Source organism: Crocuta crocuta, unplaced genomic scaffold (assembly GCF_008692635.1).
Source record: "Crocuta crocuta isolate KB4526 unplaced genomic scaffold, BGI_CrCroc_1.0 scaffold925, whole genome shotgun sequence".
NCBI classification, from domain to species: Eukaryota; Metazoa; Chordata; class Mammalia; order Carnivora; family Hyaenidae; genus Crocuta; species Crocuta crocuta.
Genome location: NW_027531279.1, coordinates 19,274 through 28,723, shown reverse-complemented (window position 1 = coordinate 28,723; position 9,450 = coordinate 19,274).

The window sequence follows — 9,450 nt, the reverse complement described above, 5'->3', positions numbered from 1 at the left end:
GGAAATCTAGTTCCATCTGCCATTTCCTTCTGCCTTTGTTTCCCACATCACTCTGGACAGGTGGTGATGGAGACTTTGAGGCCCTCAGGACTAAGATCTCTGTCAGTTAACCATTTGTTTACCCCTTCCCTTTGTTCTTGGGCAGCCTGGAGTGCCCAGGAACGTCACACAGACCCCACCTGGGGGCGGGGGTGCCTGTGGCCTGTCACTTGCCTTATGCTCCCTCATCACCCTTTGCTTACTGGGTAAGATGCTCCCCGGTCCATGAAGAGATCAATTCATACAGCGAGTTAGACCTTTTACATTTATTTGGTTGAGTTTTTGTTATTTCACAGATTCTTAGTTTGGCCCATGATCAAATCAGGGTCAAGCAATCACCTTTGCTTTCACCTGGGCTGTGATGAGGCCCATGAAATCATGTTGGTGACAATGCTTGCTGTTGGAAACATGACACGGATGAATTTTTTCATGTATTTATTGAATGTATGCATATTATTTCTAAAACTTACGAAAGTTAAGATCACATAGACAGCCATAATCTTTTATGGCTGAGACACAGGCAGGAAGCAAATGAGCAAAGCATAACTTTAATGTAACCATTGGGCTGAAGTATCCGGTTAGGTTTTGATTTTCTAGCGATGAGAGAAAGGTAAAATGTATTTTAAGTTCCACGGTGATGGTTATGGTAAGGGAAACGTAAGGATGAGGACATTTCTGTTAACGCAATTCTAGAAAACGTCTATTGCAGTTTCTTGGAAGTTTTTTGCTTGTTGTTTTTGTTTTTTATTAAAGCTTATATATTTTTATATGTATACATACACACGAAAGCGCAGAAGAATGAAGTGATTCTGAAGCCACATTAAACACATCTTGTCCACGTTTTCTACCAACCTGGACTGAGAAAGAGCACATAGAAACACACACACACACACACAGACACACACACACGTATTATGAAAATTGTTACGTTACTTTTTTTATGTCAATCAAAGCAGGATGATAAGAGATTTTATTTATCTTTTTTTACCTTTTTATTTGAATTTCTGTTAGTTAACATACTGTGTGATATTAGTTTCAGGTACACAGTATGATGAATAAAGTCATTACAGGGAAAGGAAAGAGAGTTTTAAGGCACTTTAGTGTCAGTTGTTGAGGCTTTTTAAACACTTAACATAATTATACTTACATTTTCCTTCTTGGAGATTTTCCCCAAAGCCTATATCTCAGGCCCATTTTTTAAATTTCAAGCTTTTATTTAAATTCTACTTAAAATTCTGGTTAGTTAACATACATGGTTAAATTGGCTTCAGGAGTAGAATTTAGTGATTCATCACTTGCGTACAACACCCCGTGCTCATCCCAACAAGTGCCCCCCTCAATGCCCATCCCCCACTTTCCCATCTCCTGCCCATCTCCCTCCATCAACCTTCGTTTATTTCTCTATAGTTCAGAGTCCCTTATGGTTTGATGGTTTGCTACTCTCTCTTCCTTTCCCAGATGTTCATCTGTTTTATTTCTTACATTCCACATGTGACTGAAATCATATGGTATTTGTCTTTCTCTGACTGACTGAGTTCAGTTAGCATAATATACTCTGGCTCCATCCATGTCATTGCAAATGGCAAGATTTCATTCTTTTCAAAGGCTGAATAATATTCCAGTGTGTGTGTGTTATTATATGTATATTATTATATTTTATATATTACTATATATAACAATAATAAAATGGATAAAAATTTTTTTGATAGACAAATAGTGGATAAAGAAGATGTGATATATATAACACATACATAACATATTATTATATAATATATCACGTCTTCTTTATCCATTCATCAGTCAATGGACAACTGGGCTCTTTCCATAATTTGGCTATTGTTGATAGTGCTGCTATAAACATTGGGGTGCATGTACGCTTTTGAATTTGAATCTATATTTTTGTATCCTTTGTCAAGCCCAATTTGTTAAGAGTGCACCAAGTTAATATTTTATGGAGTGCATAAAATTGCATACCAGAGCCATACGTGTACGGACAAGGACACATCGATTAGAAAAAGATAAACTAGGGGCCCCTGGGGGCTCAGTCAATTAAGCATCTGACATCAGCTCAGGTCATGATCTCACGGTTCGTGAGTTCCAGCCCCGTATCGGGCTCTGTGCTGACAGCTAGCTCAGAGCCTGGAGCCTGCTTCAGATTCTGTGTCTTTTTCTCTCTCTGCCCCTCCCCTGCTTACACTCTTTCTGTCTGTCTGTCTCTCTCTAAAATAAACATGTTTTAAAAATTAAAAAAAGATCAACTCTTTTTTCCTCTATCCAATAGTTACCGAATTTTTAAAGAAATTTTGTCGTTGAATATATTTTGTGCTTTTCGTTTTTAACACTGTAGATAAATACAACCTTTACCTCAGGTTTTATACAACCAGACAGCTATTAAGGTGACTTGACCTATCATTCTATCCTTGCCAAGAAATGCACTGAAATGCTGAACTTCTAGAATTGAAAGGTCATTTGCTAAGAGTGATTAAGATACTGTAAGAGACGATGTCTGAGAGTCCACAATGGTGGAGTTATGCTCTGTTTCTTTTTTTTATAAGTTTATTTATTTGTTTATTTATTTAGAAAGAGACAGAGCAAGTGGGGAGGGTGGAAAGAGAAAGAGGGAGACAGAAAATCCCAAGCATGCTCCATGCTGACAGCACAACTGAAATTCACCCACTGTGAGATCGTGACCTGAGCCGAAACAAGAGTTGGACTCCTAACCAACTGTGCCACACAGGTGCCCCGGAGTTATGTTCTATTCTATGGATGGTTTTACAAGATGCTTTCCAGGTGCTCTAGCCCGTCTAACCCCCCAGAGTATCCTCTGAGTTTTTGGCTCTGGGGCTGAGTGGTATGACTCTCAGCAAGTTACTCACATTCTCTAAACCTTATTTCCTTGTGTGTAACACGGAATCCTCCAAGTTAAGTTCACATCAGTGTCACTGGGGGATGAGATGAGATAATGCACGTGAACCTTTCACATAGTGCCTGGCACAGTAAAAATCACTCAACAGGTATTGACTTCATTAGCATTGCTGTCATGTCCGCAAACACCTCGACTCCAGAAACTTCATGTGTAGGAGTTGGGGATACTGAGGCATGCATGATTTGAAAGGTAGGGCTGCTTTCTTTTCTTAGATAGGAAATTCACCTAAACCAGACTTCTTCCAACATGTAAGATCCTACTGTGGATTCTAGTGTCTACGAATTTATTTTGGTAGCAACGCTTCATGTCAACAGTGGTGCTGATGACTGTACAGCAGCCACTGTTTCTGGTTATTTTTCCATTCAACAGGTATTTACAGAACACCTACTTTGTGGCAGGCATTGTAGCTAGGGGTTACGAGCACAAAAGGAAAACAAGATACTCCTAAAAATTGCCCTCTAGTTGTGTGAAAAAAAGATAAAAATCTATCATTCATGAACTTCAGCATCTTCATGTGCAGAAATGCAATATATGAACTGATCTACTGAATTACATAGAATAGACCATTTCTGGAATTTCAGGGCTCATATTTGTAATGGCTCTCTCCTCTCTGTTGACAAATTGCATCTATCTATCTATCTATCTATCTATCTATCTATCTATCCATCTATCATGTATCCATTCATCCATCCATCCATCCATCTCCAATACAGACACATGTCACATAATGGATATGAACAATGAAATGAAACTTGCTCTCATTTCTTTTAGAGCTCACTGCTACTCACTCTACAGAAGCTCCTCTGAAAGATGAAATTGGTAAGTTTTTCTGTTTGCCTTTTTGTTATGCTATAGCATTTTCCTCCTGATCAAACTAACTATTGAACTTCCCTGGCTTCAGAGAGAAGCCTCACAATGGCAGCATCTTGCAAAATAGACTGAGTGACAATTTAAGTCAGTCGTTCATTTCCCAGGAGCCATCTTCACACACTAAATCCTGGTTTGGGAATGAGAGGACCACAAACTAGGGGTGCAATGAGGGGCTCTGAAAGTTTTCAAAAACAGATTTCATTCATTTCTGTGGCCTTTGTTTCTAATGACTGAGGATATCAACTTGCTTCTAGATTTTTCATTTTAAGTCTTTGTTCTTGCTCATAGTTAATAACATGAACTGACACTGAGAGGTCATTGTACAGAAGGTGCTGTGTGTACTGTGAGTGCATTTTGTTTGATTCTCTTAATACTCACTGTGAAGGATTTTATTCCCACTTCACACACTATGGCAATGAGCTAAAATTAATTAAGTCCCTAGCACGATGCCACAGAGTGAGATCTGGGGCTTCAACCAAGAGCATCTGAATCAAGAGTTCATACACTTAGTCAGGTTTTATTCTTCCTCTAAATCCCCAAGCCAAGGCTTTGAGACAGGTGCACACATGGGCGGGGGTGTGAATGCAAGACTGCAATGCCACAGACTGACTTTAACCCCAGTTTTTTAATTATTAGTTGCATAAATATGGGCACGTTACTTACCTTTTCAAGCCAAGCAGGAATAACATAAATAACACCTAACTCAGTTATTGAAGAGCTCAGGTCACATATGCGGAATGTCTAGCATAGGGTATCTCATTTAGCTGACACATTGTAAGTACCGGTTTCTGGCCCTTTCTCCCAACATATGTACCAAGAAGGTGATGAGAACCATTGTCTCCAGCCCTGCCCATCTGCCCCCCATGTCTAATGTCAAGGGGCCTCTTGACTTTATGTAACATATTGCCCGATCGAGGGTAAGGAGTTAGGAGCACATCACCTCTCGAGGTCCCTTCCACGCCAAGGGCTAATAATTCTGGAATTCGGAACTCTAGGGATAAAGCATGTAAAGGAAATTCCCATAGGAACAGACTCAGCCTTGTTCACTGAGTAATCACTCTGTCCCACCATCGTTGTCATTAATTATTACATCATATATTTCCTTCTAACCTCAAAGGATAATAAAAACTACTTTCCTATAACATCGTGGCTACAATGAGACATTCAAGAAAGGTGAATAAGCCATGACCCCCTAAGTTTCAGAGATTTTGGATTAACCCCTTTCTTTCTTTTTATATAATGTCCTCTTAACAAAAACTTCTCACCCACCCCACTGTGAAGACCACCAAATTTCCAAGGATTCCTAGGAATCTCACTGAAAGTACAACATGTAATGGCTAAGATCCTTCAAAATAAACAATTCAGTTTTATTTGTGCTAATCATTTGATGGCTACTTATTCCATGTGGAGATGCACAATTCCAGTATAGCTGAAATGTGTGCTTGAACACATTTGCTTGAACGTCATGTTGCTGTTACTTACTAATGGTGTAACCTCAGGAAAAATACTTCTCTGTCCTCAATTTATTTATAAAACAGGACTAAGAATAATAATCTCATAGGTTATTGAAAAGTTAAATAAGATTAACATCTTGCATGGAAATCTTTCAAAACCAGTGGTGTTTCGTTTGTGGCTAATGTATATTGGCTGTTATTCTTACTCTGAGACAGAAGAAAGCGATTTATCACCAATGTTTCTTTCCCCATTGGATTCATTCATTAACCATGTAAACTTACCATCCATACGTTGGGAAGTTCGACGTGAATTTTGCAGAGATTTTTGATTGATTTGACCTGCAAGCCGGATTCTGAGTTGTCTTTGTGTTAATGGTGGTGCCGATGATGGTGTAGATGTTTACAACCGGGTTCTATTGGTGCAAGAGAGTCAATTCAACCCAGGTCATCGGAAATGTATAATGTGACCTGCTCCAATGAGTAAGTCCTAGCCTTCCAAAAGGGCGGGCGAAACTAATCAATGGTTTCTTTTAGATCTCCTGCCGCTGCATCTCGAGAACACGTCTGCCTACTACACCTTCCTCCTCCTCCTGCTGAAGAGCGTGGTCTATTCGGTCATTATCACCATCCATCTGCTTGGGAGGCCCACCACCTTTGGTGATGGGAAGGGTTCCTAACACATGCGGGCACAAAGGGTCCACCTTTTCCCAGTGGCTGTTACCCCTGAAAGCCAGCTTGCACCTGCCAGCCATGGCCCCTGGGGCTCTTTAACAAGATAATTACTCAAAGCCTTCTAGTTTACATACCGAGAACCTCTATTTTTGTTAATGAATTCTGTGCTGTTTTCCATAAGAACAATGAAAATGATCAAAACTCTACTTTTGTCTCTGTGTTCTTTCATTTGGTGTCATCAACCTGAGAGTCCAAAATTAGGGACAGCCTGACAACTAGGCCTTGACACTCAGCATTGGCTGTAATCACGGTCAAGTCCACGTTTCTTACTCGTTCCCTGACAGAGTCCTTATGATGTCTTCCATGGGGCACTGGCCAGTGAAGGTGCCCAGGTGATTTCTTATTCAACAATCAGCAGATTCTGGCTCAACTGATTTCAGACACTCAGGTGATCACAGTGTAACGTGTCACGTGACAGGCGGGTGTGTCAGACCTGGACCAGTGTCTCACATGCACCATGTTTCCTGATGTCACAAGAACTAACACCGGAGATGCAGGGTGGGAAGGGGTTAAGTGCTTGGAATCTGAGTGCCTGGGTTTAAATCTTGCGTCTATACCTCTTTGAACTCCCTCTGCCATAATTTTCTCATTTGTACAATGGACTTAGAGTGACATGTCTCCTGCAGTTGTGTGGGTGCGATGAGATGATTATGCCGAGTACACGCAAGTTCGTCAACAGCGTGCTCATCTACTGTTGGCAGCTCTGCTTTAAAAATAATACATAACACCACGCACACACACATACACAAAGCATGACACTCATGTATATGTGTGTGCACACTTCTACAAACATGGGTGTAAAACAAAATGTTCGGGATGTGGTAGATGGGAAAAAGAATAAGTGACTGTTTATTTCTTGTTTGTGCTAATGAATGCATTTAAAGTAAAAACTTTTTTGTCTCAGAATGAAAACAGTGTCTCATTTAAAATTGGGAAGGATCTTTTCTTTATTTGCAATCAGCTTCAGTTTCTGTGAGCGGCTCCTTTTACAAAACAAGTAGAGGATCCTGTGTGGAAACAACACAAGACCCACCATCCACAAGAAAGGGGAAATTTAATTTCCATCTACTCCTTGATTCTCAGGAATTTGATCAGACCTCTGTAAGACAGGGTCTCTACTGAAAGATCTGGAACAGTTTCTGCGTGTGGAAAGCACAGAGGCAAAGAGGCAAAGAAAGGAAACTAGGAAATGACCAGAACCCGTGTGGACTGAGGTCAGTGCTGGGCCCCCCTGGCCAGTGTCTCCTGTGACTTCCAGCCTCTTAGCCCCTTCCTTCCCCAACCTGACATGGGCTGCCCTGGACGGGCAGGTGCAGAGAGGGGGAGGGCGGTGGGGCAGGGGACAGCGTGGGGGGCAGGAAGGCGCTGGTGCGGTGGGGGTGTTTTATTTTCTCAGGCTTTTCTTGTCTCTGTGCTCTGTCAAATGTGGTTGATTCGTGGAAAATGCTTGAAGTCAAACCGGCCCCTACTGGCTGGGGCTGTGCAAGTGGTAGTAGGTTTTGTAAGATAAAATAAGGGCCGTTAAACCACAGCCAACTTTGCTCACTTCCAACAGGCCACAGCTAATAGGTAAAAAATTCCATCTTCACACTCCTATGATTGCTGTCAAAACTGTCCTGGGCTGTGGGTGGGGGGTTCCCCTGTTTTATACCAAGTTCATTCCAGGTAGCTGCTCCATGAGTTGGGAATCGTATGACCAGGACTGTTGAGACACTGAACCTTCAGTCCACTCTGTTGACCCTGTTCTGATGGACACACGTTCCATGGTGTCTGATTTACTGGGGCTCGCACTTCCCACTTAATTTTGTCAGTGTAGGCAGGGTGACACGTGAAGCTATTAGCCCAGGTGGAGTGTAGAAGGGGTAATGGCGAGGGGCCTCCTTCCTCACAACAACAGAGACGTATGGAGGCCTTGAGTTCAACTGTATACCTGAATGTCATGTACTGAATCAGCCAAGTCCCTCTGCAGGGACAAATGACTGGAGAGTCAAGCTGAGCAAGGCTCAATGGAAGACACGCACGGGAGGTAAAAGTGTGCTGGGCATTGAGCAGAGGAGGGCTGCACAGCCATGTGAGCACAAACAACAACTGTCCCCACCCCACCCAACCCAAGCGCAGTACAGAGAGGGTGCTCAGTCCTGGGAGCCAATGTGTCCAGTGCCTGGGGAAATAAAACTCTGTTGCTGAGATCACGGATTAGGCTTCCACAGATGGAATGCACAGCACATTCACACCAGAGACTTCACTCTTCTCGGCCTGTTATCAAGAGCCAGTTTCTGGGCGAGCCTTGGCTTCCATGAACATGGTCCGCATGTTACTGTTTCAGCCTAACATGTGTAGGAGAGAGTTTTCTCTCAGGGCAAATTATATACTGACATCCAACTCAGGCATCATCGGGGGCTTGGTGTATACGCGGCTCCCCTACTAAGACAGGATATTCTACCTGTGACCGCACCAGAGTTCTTGAGGTTTGGTCCAAAGGTCATAACTTGCAGACCCTCCTCAACCCTTTCTCCATATTAAGAAACTCTTTCTGGCTAAAAGTCAGCCTCCCGAGCCCCTCCTGGTGGCACTTCTGACACTGATCCATTCTCAGAACAAACACGGAGGGAGCTGATCTGACCTGCACAAACGCACATCTGACCCTGTCCTTACATTCTGTAGCTATTTCTTCAGGAAATATTTCTGACAAAATGAGACTTGTTTTCCATTATGTACCTTTTCCTTCTAAAAATCAGAAAAAAATATCTAAATGTCTGAGAGTAGAAGAAAAGTTTAATAACCATTATAATTCCATGAAATATATTACATCCACTTAAAACTATATTTACATAGTTTATTTATTTATTTGTTTTGAGTGAGATAGAGAAAGCGAGAGTCTGGAGAGACAGACAGAGAGGGAGGGAGAGAATCCCAAGCATGCGCTGTAAACGTGAAACCCAACATGGGGCCGGATCCCATGAACCAGGACATCATGACCTGAGCCAAAATCAAGAATGAGACACTGAACTGACTGGGCCACTCAGAAGTCCCAGAGAGAGAAGAGACATGGTAGCACAGAAAATGCTCATGCTGTCAAATGAAAGCAGATATGTAATGAAAAGTCTGTATGTCTCATAGGATCGTATTTATAAAAATAAAAACCTAAATACACAGGCACAAGTCAGAAAGACAAGAAGAGTATAATCAGGTGACTTCCATCATTTCTGGATATTCCGAATTTTCTACAACAGGCGATACAATTTTTAAATTATAATTTTTAAAACAGGGCACACGTACTACCGGCAGTACAGCCACAATTCGGTGACATCACAAACACAAAGTTGGCAGGATACACACTAGACTGTAAACCATGATGTGGCCACAGATTTTGAAGGGCCTTTCCTCTAATTATTGTTCCATGCTCGTTTTCACAAAAAGCATGAGTTC